Source organism: Protopterus annectens, chromosome 12.part0 (assembly GCF_019279795.1).
Source record: "Protopterus annectens isolate FY-2018-M chromosome 12.part0, PAN1.0, whole genome shotgun sequence".
In the NCBI taxonomy this organism is placed as follows: Eukaryota; Metazoa; Chordata; order Ceratodontiformes; family Protopteridae; genus Protopterus; species Protopterus annectens.
The window spans coordinates 486,023,815-486,044,159 of NC_056746.1; the positions used below are offsets into that span (position 1 = coordinate 486,023,815).

The following is a 20,345-nucleotide window of genomic DNA, read 5'->3' on the forward strand; positions in this document are numbered from 1 at the left end:
TTTGGTTATGGCGCAAGAGAATAGTGCTTCTCCAGCAGAGTTATTGGCTTTAGTGACCTGCAACTGACTTTTGTTGCTGGATCTTAGTGGTCTGGTGATGCGATAGGGTTGGAGTAGATTCTGGAGGGATGGGACATTTAGTGGATGGTTTACTAGTTTGTGGGCGAGTGTGAGTTGATACCATTGAAGGAGGTGATGGAGTTCAAGCCAGCCCAGTTCAGCAAGTGAGAGACAGTGGTTTTGTTGTAACAGGTCTCTAGCTTGTTTAGATTGCATTGCCGTAGGTCGGTATATATTGGAGAAACATAAAGTAGGGTGGAGATAAGGTGGGAATTTGCTACTGAAATCTTTGCTGCTTTGGTGAGAAGTTGCTTATTTCTGTATAACTCTCCTAGTTTTTGTGGACTTTTTTTATGGTCATGGATATGTGAAGGTCAAATTTTAGTTTATTGTCTATTTCCACGCCTAGCAATTTGGTGTGTTCTGTTGGGTGTATAGTGATGTTGTCTTTTGCTGTGATAAAGTGAGAGTTGTTTTGTTTTGAGTATATTTGGTGGGTTGGAAGATGAGTAGTTTAGTTTTGTTTGGGGTGAGTATTAATTGGGCATCAGATAACCAAGTTTCAACAGGGGAGAAGGCTTCCTGTGTAACATTTTGCAGTTTGGGTAGGGACTGGGTTGAGCAGATGATGGTTGAATGATCTGCGTATTGCATGAGTGTGCCATGTTTGGTAGCAGAGGCAAGATTATTGGTGAAAATAGAGAAGAGTAAGGGTCCAAGGATGGATCCTTGAGGAACCCCTATAGAGACAGGTAGTTGGGGAGATATGTCATTCTGCCATACAATGGATTGTTGGCGGTCAGGTAACTCTGTAACCAGTTGGTGACTGAGAGAAGGATAGGTTATTAAGGACAGAGGTGAGTTGTTTGTGTGGGACCATGTCAAATGCTTTAGATAGGTTTAGGAAAGTAGCAGAGGAGAGATAACCATTGTTTTTATGCTGAAGGATAGTGTTAGTAAAGGAGAGTAAGGCAGTGGTGGTGTTATGGTTTGGTCGGAAACCATGCTGAGTATTGGAAAGGAGGTTGTTAGTAAGGAGGTAGTCTGAGACCTGAGAGTGAATGCATCTCTAGTATTTTGGAGAGTGGAGAGAGAATAGCTGTGGGGTGGTAATTGATTAGTTCTGTGGAGGGGACGCCTTTGTGGAGGGGAATTATATGTGATACTTTCCATAGTGTGGGAACGTAACTTTCTGACAGAGGTCGGTTAATCAAGATGGATACTGGGTAGGCCAGAGCATTAGCTGCGATTTGTAGGTATTCACTTGGGAGGTTGCCTGCTGCTAATTTGGTGGGCTTAAGTTTAGTTAAGAGTTTTTTTATGTTGGAGGTAGGAACAGGAGAAAAAGAGAAGACAGTGGGGAGATTACTAGTTGAAGGTGTGGGTTGGAGGGGAGGGGGTTGTGTTGTCTAGCTAGTGATAGTATGGTTTGTGTGAAGTGTGTGTTGAGTGAGGTAGCAATATTTTTGGAGGGGTGAGGGATGTTAGGAGGAGGTGTACTGACTTTACCTGGGTGGAGGATGGAGTTTATGGAGGACCAGAATTGTTTGGGGTTGTGTTGGGAGGAGTCTAGGGCAGACTGGTAATATTGGAATTTGTCCTGTTTTATTAGCTTTCTGACTCTGTTGTGTAGTTCTAAGAATTTCTGTCTAGTTGAGGGGGTTTTGGTTTTGCGCCAGTGCTCCCAGGCTTTATCCCTGTTTTTCATTTCTGACTTAGTGGTTTTCTGTAGCCATGGGGAGGGTTGTGCTTTGGTTCTGGAAAGTCTTATGGGGGCATGGTAATTAAGGATGCTCAGGAAGGTAGTATTAAAAAATTCAACTGCGTCATCAAGACTGAGGTATTTTAGAGGATGCCAGTAACATTCTTTGAGGGATGAGATGGATGTGGGTTAAAGTGTAGTTTATTACGTATTTGACGGTAGATGACAGGTTTAGCTTGGTATAGGTTTTTTTTGAGTAGGAATGTTGGGGAGTGATCGCTGAGGCTATCTGATAAGTAGCTTGTTCTATATACTGACTAGTATCCAGTCCAGGGTAGTGTGCTTGTTGGAGTTTTTATTTATCCTGGTTGGTGACTGGACTAGTTGGGTGAAGCCACGAAGGTTTAGATGATGGCTTGGATGGTTGTCGGAACAGGATTGCCAGTCAATATTGAAATTGCCTAAAATTATAGTTTCTTGGGGGAGATGGTGGGTAGACCAGCTGAGGAGGTTTTCCAGTGGAGGGATGTTTTGGCCAGGTGGGAAGTAGCATCCAATTATGTTGATGGTTTTATTTTTAGGTTGGTATATATTATTTCTTCATTGCCTATTTGTGGAGCTGGTGATTTTAAGTTCTGGATGTTTAGATGCTGTTTAAATATTATAGCTACACCACCTCCTTTGTTGTTTAGCCGGTCTACTCTTAGTATGCCGTAACTGGTAGGGAGGATTTGCTCACTGGTAATGTGAGGTTTTAGCCAGGTTTGTGTCAGGATGACTATATCTGGGGAGTACAAGTCTATGGTGGCATGGAGTTCATGGACTTGGATATACTTCTAATATTTAGGCTTAGTAGAAGGAAGTCACTTGGCTTTCTATTGGCTGTGATTTGGGAGAAGTTGTGGTTTCTAGTCTGATTATGAGTGGGGTTGGAGATGTTATGGCCAGGGTTGGGGTGGATGTCTCCACTTAGGGCTAGTTTTGATATGCATGAGGTTATTAGTTTTCTCAGTTTTTGAATGTGTTTGTTTATTAGGGAAACTTTATGATTGTGCTCTGTGGGGAATAGGTATGATGGGAGGGTTACTATGTTAAGTTGTAGGGATGCTTTATGTTTAAGTAATATAGTTGATAGAATATGTGGGGGGTGCATAGGGATGGTTCTTGAGTTGGTGGGAGGGGAGCTGAGTGAGGGAGAGACATGAGTGGTGGTATGAGTAGTAGTACAGTGGTACTGGTTGAGTTTGGGAATGATGGAGTTTTGGTAGGATGTAAGATATGCAAGGAGAGTGCATGCAGTGAGCATAGGTATGGTATGCTTATACATGTTAGCTGAGGAGGAGTGATAGTAGTGAGAAGATGGAGGAGGTAGTGTTGGGTTTAGTGCCATGGTTGGCTGTTGGAAAGATTGGAGGGGTTTGCATGTGTAGTAAAGGTAGGACCACTGGGGGTGGGAGGGAATAGGGGGCAGGGTGGGGAGCGAAGCGGGCAGAAACCCTGTTAGTTGTTCTTATGAGGGGGCTGGAAACAATCAGGTAACAGAGTAAACTGATAAAAGAACATATGATAGTTAATGTGGAGACTCAGGTAGGTACCCTGTATTTCCATGAACTATCAGTTAGCTGTGCCCCAGTTCAGGCAGTTTTAGTAAGTATTATGAAAGGGCTGAGCATAAGGTGCTCAAAGGGTGGTTGTAGTTTTAAAAATGGTGCATGGTAGTAAGAGAAAATGCAAATGCACATTATACAATCCCATCTTGATAAAGTAGCTATGCAGACTGTTGAAATGGGCTATCAAGACAGGAGAGGACTTATTTCCTGTGCTTTTAAAGAGAATTTGTAGTGTGGAGATGACCAGAAATTAACACTGAAAGAAGCTTCAGTAAGACAAACTTACCAGAAGTCCTGCCAGTGTGCCCAATTTTTCCTACCTACAGGATTCTTAGATTTCCTTTAGGCATGCATTCTTCGATCCTGAGACCATTCTTATGAACTTGGTTACAATGACTGCTGCAAGAATCTGCAAGCTTCTTCTCTTGTACTGTGTATTTCATTCTAGATGTCTCAACAGTAAAACCTACAGAATTGAGTGAAATGATGGGCACTATGTGCCCTATTTTATATTTGAGCATAGAATTGACCATTGGTGTTCACAAAGTAAATCCTTCAATTTTCATATTGTCATGCCTGCAGAATTTCTTTTTCATGGTTCTGTCTGCCCCCTTACCTGTCAAACATCGGGCTTCTTCTCATGAGCCTCAGCCTGTTGATCCCCCCATAATAGGAGCTTAACAGCTTCAGAACAGAGCAAGTTTTCCAGATGATGCCATGAGGGTTGTTGTACTGCAGCTGCTTACCCCCAGTCCTTCCATTCCGTTCCGAGATGCACACCTTCATACTCTACGCAGGTAAGCCTGGATTTCCCTCCTCTGGATCAGACCTATGGTGACTTGTCTTGCTTGTCCCTGGACAGGGAAGTAACTGGTGCATGTCCCCCAAAGAAACCTCACATCTAGGATGTGAGCAATGAGGTTGTTTCTGTGTTTGGCTCTAACCCTGCTAATGGTGGTGACATGCACTCTCATTACCATATGAGCTAACAGTGCCCCCCCATCTTCATAATATGTTACCTTGCATACAAAAAGAAGGGCTACCATCACTAGCTTGGCACAGCATACATTGTCTTGATGTCAGTACCAGCTGTATGGGCTCTGGGCCTTCACCCCCAGAATGGAAGCAGCAGAAGATTTGTTGGGAAATACCATACTGTCTACCCTAGGACAGACCGTAGCTACACATTCTCATCCTCATCTCTCTGTGTCTTCTAGCACCTCAGCCTCTTCCAAAACTTGGGTTGTTGAATCGGAGCTTTAGCCTTCTGAGCCACAAAGCCAGGCATACCTATGGAAATTTAGCCTTCTGAGTCACAAAGCTGGGCATATCTACGGAAATTAAACCACATGAGCTCCTATATTAAATATAGACTGCTGAAGTGGAGTTTTGTACAGTAAAGCTGGTTATCTGACCTTCCATTCATGTAAAAAAATGTATGGTTTTACCAACTTTAATGTCTTTGCTATTCTGGTACACTACTGCCTTTAGTTGTGTCATATTTCATATGTGGTTTGTTACTTCACATTACTTCATTGTGTGGCCACCCTTTCTTGGGTAAGTACGCATTAGATGAATATAGCTGTTGGTGAAGACTTGTGGACAGTGGCAGATGAAAAACCACTATTGGTATAACAATTATTTTATTTGTGGTATTGCTTTTTATGCTGTTCCAGCATGTTGAATATGCATCCTATACAAACACACCCCACTAGCTGTTCCACACCATCAGTTTTATCTTATGTGGGAGCTTTTCCCCCTGGGTTTTTGATGAAAATTGGACCTGTAGCAAGTCTGAATCTGAAGTTGTAGTTTTCATTTGATCTTCAACCTGTGCGACTCAGGTTCGGCACGGATATGACTCTGCTGTATACTCCAGCATTGGATCGAAAATCAAAGCTCCTACCCTACCCATAATGCCCCACTCTCCCTCCTCCCCTCAGGTCTCATTTGCCACTCATTTCGATCAGCACGGGTTCCAGTTGCTCCAAGCTCCTCAGGGTTCTTCATCCTCCCTCTACGCCAAAACACCTCCCAGATGTTCTACCCGGTCAATGGGAAGAGCAGCCATAGAAATCGCCAGGGTGCTCTTAAAGTGAGTCACCCAGCCCGTTCCCCCAGACCAGTCCGGATCAGGCATTTATTCCAGTTTCTTTTTGGTGCCAAAGAAAACAGGAGACTTGAGACCCATTCTGAATCTACCATGAACCTGTCCATTGCCAAGACAAAGTTTCGGATGGTCACCATTCAGTCCATTCTGCCCTTCTTGCAGATGAATGACTTGATGTGCTCAGTGGACCTTCAGGATGCATACTTTCACATCGAGATGAACAGACGCTCCCAACGGTTCCTCTGCTTCTAGCTGGGAGCCAGTCATTTTCAGTTCAGAGTGCTCCACTTTGGACTGACCACCGCCCCAAGTGTTTTCCAAAGTGATGGCAGTAGTGGCAGCTTTCCCTACCTGGACAATTGGCTCCTTTCCGATCCCTCCAGGCATTGACTGATTCATTCCAAGGATTGCCTTTTCCATCTACCCTCATCCCTGGGGATCACGATAAGTCATTCCAAGTCACAACTTGCTCCTGTTCAGATATTGGACTTCATTGGGGCTCGGTTGAATACTACACAGGACAGGGTGATGTTCATCGTGTTTCACTGTTGCAGTCATTACACTTGGGTTATCCTGCTGGCAGGCTACCCGCAGTCGGCCCGAGTTCCAAAGTCTAGGTCCGGCCTTGGTTGCTGTCGCCTCTTCCCTGACGTCAGTGCACCAGGTGTATAAAAGATGCAACCGACACCATTTTATTCAGTCTTTCTTGCCGCGCGGTGCCCGAAGCAAAAGCAGTTCACAAGTGCCGGTCGGCCGACTCCTGAGATTTTCGAAATAGAGTTTCAGAACTGAAGTCTTCAATAAAGCTAAGTACCCCATTGGGGAAACTTTTTCTTGCTCCAGACCGATGGCAGTAAAAGTTAACAATTGTATTTCTTGTGGGAAGCAAATACCTCATATGGACTTTCACTCTTACTGTATTCCTTGCCTAGGCCCTGACCACGATGTTACTAGTTGTCAGTTTTGTGCTAGATTCAACAAATGCACTATTAAGCGTCGGTTTGATTTTGCTTTACATTACTTTGGCCGAAGGTTTAACTACATAATGCCATCGGAACAACCGATGACCGGAATTCATAAAAAACGCAAAGACAAGGAAAAGGACAGGCATCCGAGGTCCAAAACCGATGACAAAGCCTCTTCTAGGCCATTCGTCGGTTCTCAGTGAGGCGCTTTCGCAGCCCCTGACACCCGCTACCTCAGAGCCACAGGCCGTTTCCGACTCCCACGTAGAGACAACTAGGCCTCTGGATACTCGAGGTATTGGGCCTACGGAAACTATTTCCTCAGATGGGTCCGGAGCCTCTGAGCAGGCATCGGCTTCTGAGGGTGTTTTCAGACCTTCATAGCTTACTATTAAGTCCACTGCAGCAGCCAAGGCACAGTCAAAGACACCATTAAAGACAAGGAAACAAGTACAGCATTCTCCTGGACATTCATCCATGTCAAAGAAACAGATGCTTAAAATGTCCGAAGACTTAATTACTTTGATCAGGGGTTCCCATCCCCCTCCTGATAAAAGGCCTAGGCAAGACACTGACTATGATTCCTCTGACCAGGTTTCTATTTCCTCTGATTCCTCTTCAGATCAGGGCTATTCTCTCCCTCCCTATGAGGACTCTGATGCTGAAGAATCTATACTTTCAGCCTCTCCACCTGAGGATTATTCTTTTGGGGAAACTCTGCACACCATGACGGAGCATTTCCACTGGGAGAGCCAGGATTATTCAGAATCCAAGAAAAGGCTCAGAGACTTTCTTTTACTGCCTCAGCACAGGCCCCTGGCTATCCCCCCTGTGCTTGATATTGTTGATGATGTTTTCTCTGAATCCAGTCTGTCTCCTGATTCTTTACCCCCTGCACCAGTCAAGCCAGATGGGTATTACAGGGTCCCTGACTCTCATAAATTTCTTTATAAAAACCCTGCTGCTGACCCAGAAACAATTTCTCAGGGTCCCAAAGGGGTTAAGGCTTCCACTGCAAAAAACCCTGTCCCCTCTGATAGGGATTCTAGAGCTCTGCATAGATGGGTGAAAAAAGTTTACACTTCTGCTACTTTAGCTGTAAGGACTTTAAACTGCCAGTTTCACATGCTTAAATATCAACAGTACCTCATGTCTTTGTTACTGCGGTGGTGGTGCTGTGGTAGCGTTGTCGCCTCACAGTTAGACGTTGCCCGTTCGATTCTCAGTTAGAGCCTCTTCTGTGTAGCGACATGCGTGAATGGGCGTTCCTTCGTTGAAGGTTGTGCATTAGGCCCAGCAAGCCAGTACGTAAAAATCTACTGCCAATCATTAGCGGACTGGAGTTCTGCTGTGGTGACCCCTAACCGGGAAAAGCCAAAAGACACAAACAAACCTCATGTCTTTGTTAAAACAGAAAGTCCTGACAATAAGGAAATGCAGGAATTATTGCATGCAGCTGAACAAGTGGGAAAGCATACTCTGCAATGTGGTTTTGATTCATTAGAGGCTTCTTGCAGAGGCGCAGTTACAGGCTCTGTCATTCGAAGACATGCTTGGTTGAAAGAACAAAGTTTACCTGAACATGTTAAAGTAAAATTACTGGATGCTCCACTACAGCATGATACTTTGTTTGGTGTTAAGGCAGAAGAGGTGTTAAAGAAAATGGAGAATAAAGCAAAATCAATGCAGACAGTAAAGGATTTTGTACAGGTTCAGCCACCTAGATTTAGCAGGAACTGGCCTTCTAAAAACTGGTCCTTTCCAGTGTCAGACAGGCCACAAAGAGGCAGATACAGATGCCCAAGAGGCAGATCTCAGCCCCAAGGCTCCTACAGACCTAAACAATGGGGTGCTTCTGCCCCCAAAGGAGGAGAAGACAAATCACAACCTTATAGGAAACGGTCCCAATGACTTCCCTCTACAAAGGCCAAGCACTTACCTTTTGGCAGCACCCCTAGGGGGAAAGCTAGTACTTTTCTCACAAAATTGGCACATAATCACCCAGGACAAATGGGTACTGAATATAGTTTCTCAGGGTTACAGGTTCCGCTTTGACACCCTTCCAAAATCGAAAGGTATGCCGGACCTGCCACAAAACCAATGGGCAGAGGCACAAAAGGAAATTGCTGGTCTCATGGACATGGGAGCTATTCAAAGAGTACCACAGCAAGAACAGGGACAAGGATTTTACTCGAGACTTTTCCTGGTGCCCAGAAAGGACAAAGCCTGGAGACCAATACTGGACTTGTCAATCCTAAATACTTTCCTGGATGTTCCAAAATTCAAAATGTTAACATTGCAGCAACTTCTACCCATGCTGGGCAAGAAGGCTTGGCTAGTTACTTTGGACCTCAAGGAGGCATACCTGCATGTCCCAATCAGACAATGTTGCAGAAGATACCTCAGATTCATAGCTGGCTCAATACATTACCAATTCTCTGCACTGCCTTTTGGCTTATCTACTGCGCCCAGGGTCTTCACAAAATGCCTGGCACCAGTAATTGCATTTTGCAGACAAAGAGGAATTCAAATATATCCCTACTTAGACGACTGCCTTATTCAAGCAGAGAGCAAGGACATTCTACTAAAACATCTGGCATTTGTAAAAAGATTATTAATTTGCCTAGGGTACACAGTAAACGAAAAGAAATCAAAACTAGTGCCCTCTCAAGAGATAATATTCCTGGGTGCAAGCTTAAACACAACTGCTCAGATGGCTCATCTCACGCCAGACAAACAAAAATAACTGACTACCTACTTCAAGAAATTGGCAACAAAGACCCACCTATCTGCAAGGAAAATCCTGCAGGCCTTGGGTTTCATGGCATCCTGCATTCTACTAATTCCATATGCCAGACTGCATATGAGGAAACTACAATGGTATCTGAAAAGTGTTTGGACTCAGCATTGCCACAGCCTGGAGACAGTAATTGCACTCATTCCTTGCCTGCAACAGGAGTTTTGATGGTGGGCAGAAGCCTGTCACCACAACAAGGGTCTGCCATTCAGTTTACCCACAGCCAGACAGATACTGACAATGAATGCATCAGATTATGCCTGGAGGGCCCATATGGCAGGAAAATGTATTCAGGGCACATGGCCTGCAAACCAGAGGCATATTCACATCAATCAAAAAGAGATGCTAGCTGGTCAAAATGCCCTGACAGCTTTCAAGGACCTGCTTCATCCAGGACAGATGTTCATCGTGTTACCCTGCTGCAGTCATCACACGTGGGTTATCCTGTCATCAGGCGGTCCTGCAGTCGGCCGGAATTCCAAAGTCTTGGTCCGGCGTCGGTTGCTATCGCCTCTTCCCTGACGTCACTGCGCCAGGGGTATATATAATGCAACCAATGCCATTTTCTCCAGTCTTTCTTGCCGCGCGGTGCCCGAAGCAGAAGCAGTTCGCAAGTGCCGGTCGGCCGACTCCTGAGATTTTCGAATTCGAATTTCAGACCGAAGTCTTCTATAAAGCTAAGTACCCCATTGGGGAAACTTTTCTTGCCTCAGACCGATGTCAGAAAAAGTTAACAATTGTATTTCTTGTGGGAAGCAAATACCTCATAAGGATTTTCATTCTTATTGCATACCTTGCCTCGGCCCAGACCACGACGTCACTTCTTGTCGGTTTTGTGCTAGGTTTAATAAGCATACTATTAAAAGATGCTTTGATTTCGCACGACACTACGGTAGAAAATTTAACTACACCATGCCGTCGGAGCAACCGACTACCGACGTGCACAAAAAACGCAGGGATAAGGACAGACTGCCCAGGCCTAAGCCAGATTCTGAGGCCTCGGCTGATGCGGTTTCCGGTTCCCCGGTCCTCAGTGAGGCTCCGACGCAGCCCCTGACTACCGCAGATCTGGATCCCGAGACCTCTACGGAAATTTTGACGGAATGTACCAGGCCAACGCAGCCTTTTACTTCAGGCCCTTCCAACGACTTTGCTTCAAAAGACATCGGTGCTGCAGAAACGCCATCGGTTTCTGAAGGTGTTTTCAGACCAACTACTCTCACCATTAAAACGTTTTCTAAGTTGAAGACTCCTAGATCTAAAAGGACTGCACTTCAGTCTCCTGTTCAAGGCCCTATGCCTAAGAAACAGATGCTCAAAATGGCTGAAGATTTGATTTCTTTAATCGGGGGTTCACAGCCCCCTCCTGACAAAAGGCCTAGACAAGAGGAAGACTATGCTTCCTCTGAGCAAATGTCCATTTATTTAGACTCCTCTGAGGACCAAGACTATTCCTTCTCTCCTTATGAAGATTCTGATGCTGAGGACTCTATTCCCTCAGCTTCTCCTCCTGAAGACTAGTCCTTTGGGGAAACTTTACACACTATGAGGGAACATTTTCACTGGGAAGGTCAGGACTACTCTGATTCAAAGAAAAGGCTCAGAGAGTTTCTTTTACTCCCCCAACACAGACCACTTGCCATCCCACCAGTTTTTGACATTGTGGATGATGTCTACTTAGAATCCAGTTTCAACCCAGACTCTCTTCCCCCCTGCTCCGGCTAAGCCTGACAGATACTACAGAGTGCCTGATTCCCACAAATTTCTTTACAAAAGCCCAGTAGCTGACCCAGAGACTATCTCCCAGGGTCCCAAGGGGGCTAAGGCTTTTATGGCTAAAAACCCAGTACCTTCTGAGAGGGATTCCAGAGCACTAGACAGGTGGGGGAAAAAGGTTTACACCTCAGCCACACTAGCTATGAGGGCACTGAATTGTCAATTTCATATGCTTAAGTATCAGCAATTTCTAATCTCCCAGTTAAAGCAAAGAATAACAACTCTCCCTCAACAATCTGATTTGAAAGAAGTACAGGATCTGTTGCACGCCACTGAGCAGGTGGGCAAACATTCCTTACAATGTGGGGTTGATTCTTTGGAGGCCTCCTGCAGAGCAGCTGTCACTGGGTCTGTTATACGTAGGCATGCTTGGTTAAAGGAACAAACTCTGCCTGATCATGTTAAAGCAAAACTACTAGATGCTCCCTTACAGCAGGATATTCTTTTTGGAGTTAAAGCAGAAGTTTTAAAGAAAATGGAAGATAAGGCAAAATCTATGCAGACAAGGCAAGCTCAGTGACTTGCACCTCATCTGGCCAAGCAATACTCTTTTTGGCAGCCCCCTTGGGGGGAAAACTCGCACTTTTTGCAGACAACTGGCACATTGTCACAAAGGACAAATGGGTCCTAGACATAATTTTACGAGGATACAGATTCCACTTTCACACCTTGCCAATGAAAAGAGGAAAGCCAAACCTGCCACAAAATCAATGGGCAGAGGCACAAAAGCAAATTACATCTCTCATGGACATGAGAGCCATTCAACTGGTACCTACTCGAGAGCAAGGCCAAGGATTTTACTCAAGACTCTTTCTAGTGCCCAGAAAGGACAATGCCTGGAGACCAATTCTGGACCTTTCAATTCTAAACACTTACTTACAAGTACCCAAATTCAAGATGCTAACACTACAGCAGCTACTTCCCATGTTGGGCAAGGAAGCATGGCTAGTAACGTTGGACCTCAAGGAGGCATACCTGCATGTCCCTATCAGACAAAGTTGCAGAAGATACCTCCATTTCATTGCAGGTTCAACCCATTACCAATTCTCTGCACTGCCCTTTGGCTTATCTACTGCGCCCAGAGTTTTCACAAAATGCCTGGAACCAGTAATTGCATACTGCAGACAAAGAGGAATTCAAATATATCCATACCTGGACGACTGCCTCATCCAAGCAGAAAGCAAAGACATTCTCTTACATCATCTGGCCTTTGTAAAGCATCTACTAAACTGCCTGGGGTACACAGTAAACGAAAAGAAGTCAAAACTAGTACCCTCACAAAAAATGACATTCCTGGGTGCCAGCTTGAATACAACGGCCCAGAAGGCTTATCTTACGCCAGACAAGCAACTACAACTGACTCAATATTTCAAGACAATGGCAACAAAGACCCAATTAACTGCAAGAAAAATTCTGCAGGCTTTGGGCTTCATGGTATCTTGCATACTAATAATACCATTTGTAAAACTGCATATGAGGAAATTACAGTGGTATCTAAAAAGCGTATGGTCTCAACACAGCCACAGCTTGGACACAATGATATCTCTCATTCCCTGCCTACAACAGGAATTTCTCTGGTGGTCACAGGCATGTCACCTCAACAAGGGTCAGCCTTTCACCTTGCCCCCAGCCAGGCAAACTATCACAACAGATGCTTCAGACTACACCTGGGGGGCACACATGGCAGGACAATGCATTCAAGGCCTATTGACTGCAGATCAAAGAAATCTGCACATAAATCAAAAAGAGATGCTAGCTGTACAGAAAGCTCTGACAGCCTTCAAGGATCTATTACATCCAGGACAACTTGCAATAAAGACGGACAACACCACAGTAATGTGGTACATAAACAAACAAGGGGGTACACATTCCTACCCTCTATGCAGGCAAGCAATGAACTTATGGAACACAGCTCTGGCCTACCAAGTCCAGTTACAAGCTCAATTCCTGCCAGGACAGAACAACACATTGGCAGACGACCTCAGCAGAAACATCAAAGATCCCCACGAGTGGAAACTAGATCCACAAATATTTGCAATGATAACTCAAAAATGGGGCCTTCCAAACATAGACCTGTTTGCCAGTCCTCAAAACTACCAACTGACAGAATTTTGTACAAGGACATTTCACCATCAAGCTTGGAAAGTGGACGCTCTCTCTTTCAGTTGGGAAAACCTGACAGCATATGCCTTCCCTCCATTACCTCTCCTCACAAAGGTTCTTTTGAAGGTCAAAAAGGAGACACCACGACTGATTCTCATAGCCCCAGACTGGCCACGCCAGCACTGGTACCCGCTATTGAAAAATATGGCCCACAGCCCACCATGGATATTGCCTCAAATACCCCATTTGCTCACACAACAAAACAAACAGATTCTTCACAGCCAGCTCAAAACTTTAAATCTGGCTGCATGGCAAATCAACTAAACATCCAACCAGCTCCTCTTTCACAAGCAGTTCTGGATGTCATTCTGGAAGCCAGGAGGCCAAGCACCAGGAAGGCTTATTCGGACAAATGGAAAAGGTTTTGTGCCTGGAACCAAGCTAAAGGCCAAGACACAATTCAGCCTCACATGCCTCACATTCTACAGTACTTAGCTGAGATGTTGCACAAAAGACTTTCTTTTTCCTCAATTAAAATACATGCTTCAGCTATTTCAGCTCACTACAACACAGATCCACCTTTATTTTCACATCCTCTTCTAAGGCAGTTCCTCAGAGGGGGCAAAAAACATAAGACCACCCAGGAGAGGTCCTACACCAACATGGGACCTCAACTTTGTTCTGGAAAAACTAACGCTACCTCCCTTTGAACCAGCTTTTTCTGCAGATCTTCAGTTCCTATCATGGAAGACTGCCCTGCTCCTAGCAATAACTTCAGCTAGGAGAGTCTCAGAGCTACAGGCACTAATGGCAGTGGAACCTTTCCTCATTTTTCATCAAGACAGAATTTCTCTACGAACTAATCCTTCCTTTATGCCTAAGGTGGTTTCCAGTGTAGCTTTAAATCAAACCATCCACTTACCCACCTTCTTCCCCAATCCACAGAACAAAGGTGAGAGACTCCTGCATTCCTTGGACATTCACAGGCAGCTTCGTTAATACTTGGACAAAACTAAGGCTTTCAGAAAAACTGACCAGCTCTTTGTATCCTATGCTACAGCTTCTCAAGGGAAGGCTATATCTAAGCAAACCATTTCTAAATGGATAGGTCATTGCATACATTTCTGCTATACCCATCATGGGAAACCAGTTCCTGCTACCATTAGATCCCACTCTACCAGGGCAACAGCTACCTCTACAGCCTTTCTCAGGCGGGTTCCAACCAAGGAAATTTTAGAAGCTGCAACTTGGAGTTCAGTACACACCTTTACCAAACGCTATCACTTACCTCTTTACTCTAAGTCCAGGGCGGGCTTCGCCACTGCAGTTCTGCAGGGCCTTATTGCCTCCCCTAACCCTCTATGATGCCTCCCCCCTACCTTAGCTTTGGGATTCAACCCAAGTGTGATGACTGCAGCAGGGTAACACGATGAACTTAGTACAGTTTTGTACCTACCATAAATGTAGATGTTCGAGTGTTCACCCTGCTGCAGTCCAGGTTACCCTCCATTCCCTCTGACCTTCTGGCTAAATCTCTTCTATGCCTTACTGATGTATTTGTTTATAGCTGAAAGGATTTTGTGTTTGTGCAGTGTTCACTCCATTTGGTACTAATTCTGACCACCTTTTTGGGGGCACCTGACATCTGGGGCAAGAAAAACTGAAGAAAATGGCATCGGTTGCATTATATATACCCCTGGCGCACTGACATCAGGGAAGAGGCGACAGCAACCGACACCGGACCAAGACTTTGGAATTCCGGCCGACTGCGGGACCGCCTGATGACAGGATAACCTAAGTGTGATGACTGCAGCAGGGTGAACACTCGAACATCTACATTTATGGTAGGTACAAAACTGTACTTTACTGACAAAGACAGACAACACTACGGTCATGTGGTACATAAACAAGCAGGGAGGTACACATTCCTACCCCCTCTGCAGACAAGCAATGACCTTGTGGGACACAGCATTGGCTTTACAAGTTCATCTGCGAGCACAATTCCTGCCAGGAAAAACAAATACTCTGGCAGACGAACTAAGCAGAAACCTCATGGATCTCCACGAATGGAAACTGGCTCCACAAGTCTTCAGCATGATAATAAGGAAATGGGGATGCCTTCCTTCACAACTGTCAATTGCAGAGATTTTGCACAAGGATTTACCACAAGCAAGCATGGAAAGTGGACGCCCTATCATTCAGCTGGAACAATCTAACAGTATATGCTTTTCCCCCACTGCCTCTCCTTCCCAGAGTACTCCTAAAGGTCAGACGAGAAGCCAAAAATGATTCTGATTGCACCAGACTGGCCACGCCAGCACTGATACCCAATCCTAAAGAGCTTATCTCATGGTCCAGCATGGATATTGCCTCAAATTTCTCACTTGCTGACCCAACAAAACAATCAGATCCTGCACAGCCAACTCAGGACCTTACATCTGGCAGCATGGCGGATAATGTAGCCATTCAGAACACTCCTCTTTCAAAAGCTGTCATGGATGTTATCTTGGTGGCCAGGAGGCTCAGTACCAGAAAATCTTATGCAGAAAAATGGAAGAGATTCGGTGTTTAGAACCAGGAACAAGGCATTGACACCTCTGTACCAAATATCCCTCAGATTTTGCAATACCTGACTGAGATGCTGAACAAAGGCCTTTCTTTCTCATCAATTAAGATTCATGCCTCTGCCATTTCTGCACATTACAATACGGAACCACCTATCTTTTCTCATCCTTTAATAAGGCAGTACCTCAGAGGGGCCAAAAACATTAGGCCTCCAAGGAGAGCACCAATTCCGGCCTGGGACCTCAATTATGTTTTGGAAAAACTCACACTGCCTCCTTTCGAGCCAGCATCAACAGCAGATATAAAATTCTTACCCTGGAAAACAGCTCTGCTCCTAGCCATAACCTCTGCAAGGCGAGTCTCGGAGTTACAAGCATTCATGGCTGTGGAGCCTTTCATCATTTTTCATCCAGACAGGGTTTCTCTGAGGACAAACCCTACATTTATGCCTAAGGTGGTGTCCAGTGTGGCCCTCAACCAAACCATTCACTTGCTTACCTTTTACCCAAATCCACAGAACAAGGGTGAGAAAATTCTGCATTCTTTGGACATACACTGGCAGTTATGCTTCTACTTGGACAGAACAAAAGCTTTCAGAAAGACTGAACAACTTTTAGTGTCATATGCTGCAGGATGACAAGGAAAGGCTATCTCAAAACAGACTATTTCTAAATGGATAGGCCATTGCATCCGTTTCTGCTATTCTCAACATGGCAAATCAGTGCCTAAGGGCATTAGGCCTCATTCCACCAGAGCAGCAGCCACTTCAGCAGCCTTCCTCAGAGGAGTACCAACCAAAGAAATCTTAGAGGCTGCAACTTGGAGTTCAGTGCACACTTTTACAAAGCCCTACCACTTGCCTCTCTACTCTAAGTCCAGAGCAGGCTTCGCCACTGCAGTTCTGCAGGGTCCCATAGCCTCGCCTAATCTATTTAGCCCAGCCACCCCTCCTCAGCTATGGGATTCTACCCAAGAGTAATGACTGCAACAGTGAAACACGATGAACATAGTACAGTTGTGTACCTACCATAAATGTAGATGTTCAAGTGTATTCACTGTTGCAGTCCAGGTTACCCACCCACCATCCCCCTTCTCTCTGCTGGGACTTATCTGCACTTCTTTATCCTATACAACCTTTTTGGTGTATTTGCTTGTAGATGAAGGAAATGGTATTTTTATGCTTGCATTTCTTATTGGTATATTTTACAGCCTACCTATTTGGGGCACCTGACATCTGGGGCAAGAAAAACTGAAGAAAATGGCGTTGGCTGCATCTTTTATACCACTGGTGCACTGACGTCAGGGAAGAGGTGACAGCAGCCGACGCCGGACCTAGACTTTGGAATTCTGGCTGACTGCAGGTAGCCTGCCAGCAGGATAACCCAAGAGTAATGACTGCAACAGTGAATACACTCGAACATCTACATTTATGGTAGGTACACAATTGTACTTTCTTCTGGTGTTGGGGTCCATGGCAGCCACGATCACCCTTTTCCCAACCGGATGCCTCCACATGAGGGTTCTTCAGTGGACCTTAATGGTTCAGTGTTCCCTTCTCGATCTCCCCTTGTCACATCCCATCTGGTTGTCTCGAGTTTGCCAGGACTGTTTTCTATGGTGGCTTCAGTCCCTGGACCTTTTTTTGGGCCCCCCTTTTGTTCTTCCTTCCCCCGCGATCACAGTGACCATGGAGGGGGGGCATTACATGGGAAGGATGGTCCAAGGCATGTGGTCTTCCCTGGAGAAGAGTCTGCATTTCAGTGTCCTGGAGATGAGGGTGGTGCTTTTGGCGTTGCAAGCTCTCCACACCTTTCTCCCTACTGGGACAGTTGCCATCCATATGAACAATATGTCTGTAATCTGGTGCATCAACAAACGGGGGAACCAGATCTTACCCCCCTTTGTTGCGAGGCCATGAGATTGTGGGAGTGGGTGATCTCCGACCATTTTCTGTGAAAATCCATCATTCTAGTGGACAGGCTCAGCAGATCTATTCTGATGCCCTACGAGTGGTCTCTGAATCAGTCAGTAGCGGACAGGATCTTCCTAAGATAGGGTCATCCTTGCTGCGGTCTCTATGCCTCTCCTTCCAATGTGATGTGTAGTGAGTATTTCGCTCTGACCCCCCCCCCCCATCCCCGGGGAGACACCCAGAGATGCTTCACGAGGTAAATCAGGTGACTTTTACGATGTTGTATTTAAACCATGTGGTTGATTTTTAAAATGTTTTTACGTTATTTCTGAAGAAGTCGGTGTGTCAGCTGACTAAAAGCCTGTGTTTTAGAGCTTAAATTAAAGTGGAAATTTTGTCATTTTTTGGCATTTTACTTTATTATCTTGTATTTGCTACCGCATTTGGAAACTGTTACCTGCTGGTCTGGAATGCACCCATTTTGGAGACACCCAGAGATGCTCTAATCTATGCTTGGCCCTCCGGTCTACTATATGGGTATCCTTCTCTTCCTCTGATTTCCAGGTTTATTCAGAAAGCACGATGGCTGGGAAGCTCAGTCATCCTCATTGCTCCATTCTGGCCTTGTCAAGTTTGGTCCCCCCCCTCAACTAGTGCGTCTTCCCTGGACTCTGGATCCCATTCCAGATTTGCTCACACACCTGTCAGGGGTTCCTCGCCTGGATTTAGCCAGCCTGAATCTCACTGCTTGGCTGCTCCATTTTCCATGATAGCCAGGACTCCTAGGCTCTCTTCTCCTGTCAAAAAGATCCTGATTGCTACCCACAAGATTTCTGCCAAGAAGATCTACTCTAGCAAATTGAAATGTTTTTTTATCTGAGCTTCTCAGCATAACCTGGATCCTTTTACGGCATCAGTCCCTGCCATTCTGTTTTTTTAGCCCATATTTTTAATAATGGCGCTAGTTTTTCTACTGTTAAAGTTCAGTTGGCAGGGATTTCTAATTTTTATGTGGGTGAAAATTCGACATCTGAAGTAGGAACTTCATTTGTCAGCAACCTTTGGGATACGGATCCGATCTCTGATCCGAGCCGGCAACTTTTACCACAGCATAGATCCGAGCTCCTAGCTCCTCCCTTTACCCATAATCCCCTGCCAACCCTAACTGACCCCAGATCTAGTTTGCCGTGCTTCAAGCCTACAAGCTGGATTTCGAGCTCCTGGCAATTCAGAGTATTTGTGAGAAAAAACTTAAAATTTTTTGTACTTTTCTTGTGTGATTGTGAAAGTTTGTTTAGGTTCCCTCTTAGATATCTTTTTTTTGTAAAAATTTTTCCTCCCTACCCTCGCTGGTTCGTAGTGTGTGTTTGTGGTGTGTGTAGGGGCCTAGTGAGTGTGTTTTTCCGTTCAACATGTCGGAGGCCCCTAAAGCCATCTTTTCAAAATGCACCGAGTGTGGCCATAAGCTTTCACCGGCGGATGGCCACACCCGGTGCATTAGGTGTCTTGGGGTTGAACACCTCTCTTCGGGATGCACGATTTGTGCAGCGTTCAACCCCAGGGCACTTAAGGACCGGAGGTCGAAGCTGATTCTGACGGGCCTTTTGCCCCCGGACTCTGCTCCGGCCTCCGGTTCTTCGGTGGCCACTACCCAGCCCTTGGTGGTAACCACCCCTGCCTCCCTTCCTCCGGTCGGGACTCAACCTCCCGTTTTGGCTCCGGAGGAGAGGGAGGCCGGAAAAACCAAAAAGAAGGAGAAGCACCATAAGCGGCGGCCCGCCCGCCAAGCGGGCTTCTCCATCCAGGGTTTCTGGATCGCCTCCTCGGCTCCGGTCCCCTTGTTTTTCACCGGGACCTGGGGAGGAGGCAACCCGGACCCCGTAGAGGTCATCAGGCGTCACTCTAGGTCTGCCTCGGTGGCCTCGTCGAGGTCCACATTTAGTATGTCAGATGCAGACATGGACCGGATGATGAGGAGGTTCATCCAGGCCCAGCTGCAGATGGGAGTGCTCTTGCCTCCCCCCCCCTCCGGGGGGGAGCTCGACCCCATTTTTTGCCCCAATTGCTCCTTCTCCGTCCCGCTTCCCGGGTTCGGAGCATTCGGAGCCGAGCCGCGTCGGATCCGGGGGTGTGTCGGAGCCGACAGTACTAGTTACTTCGGCTCCGACTGGTCCCTCGAGTTTGTCGGATCCGACCTCTCGGAGCCGTGGGCAGGGCTTCGGATCCGAGGGACTTTGTGTGACTTCGGCTCCGTCCGGTCGGAGCACACGGGTCCTTCAGATCCTAGGGTCTCAGCCCTGGATCCGGTCCCCGCTTCGGATCCGACTCTCGGAGCCTATTGAGAGTAGCTCCCCCTCGGCTTTCGCGGTGGTGGAGAGGGCACTGTTGAGTGCATCCGGACCCCCGGTCCTGGCTTCGGCTCCTCCCCGCACTCCCTCTCAGCTGGTCCGGGCTCCCATCACCCGGCCTTCGGGACAACCTGCTTCAGCGTCTCTGGGTGTTCCTGCGGAACGTGATATTGCTGGTGAGTCTTCCTCGGACAGCCCCCCGAAGAGGTCCCTCACAAAGCCAAGTGTAAGAGGAGGCACATGGACTCCCCTGAGTCCCTTACCGAAGATACGGACTTAGATGAAGGGGAAGGCTCCCCAAGGTCACCCCCCGAGGATGTCTCCTTTGGAGACATCATGGAGATGCTCAGGATTAGGGGGGGTGGTCTGCCCCCAAGGCTTCCTCCGATGAGTCCGT

At 46.3% G+C, this 20,345-nt stretch overlaps 1 protein-coding gene across 1 annotated transcript in view; it reads left to right on the forward strand.

The window, feature by feature from the left end:
• Window positions 1-20,345, forward strand: part of FLII (FLII actin remodeling protein) — a 945,835-nt gene that overhangs the window by 187,515 nt on the left and 737,975 nt on the right. The gene's annotated exons all lie outside the window — the stretch shown is intronic.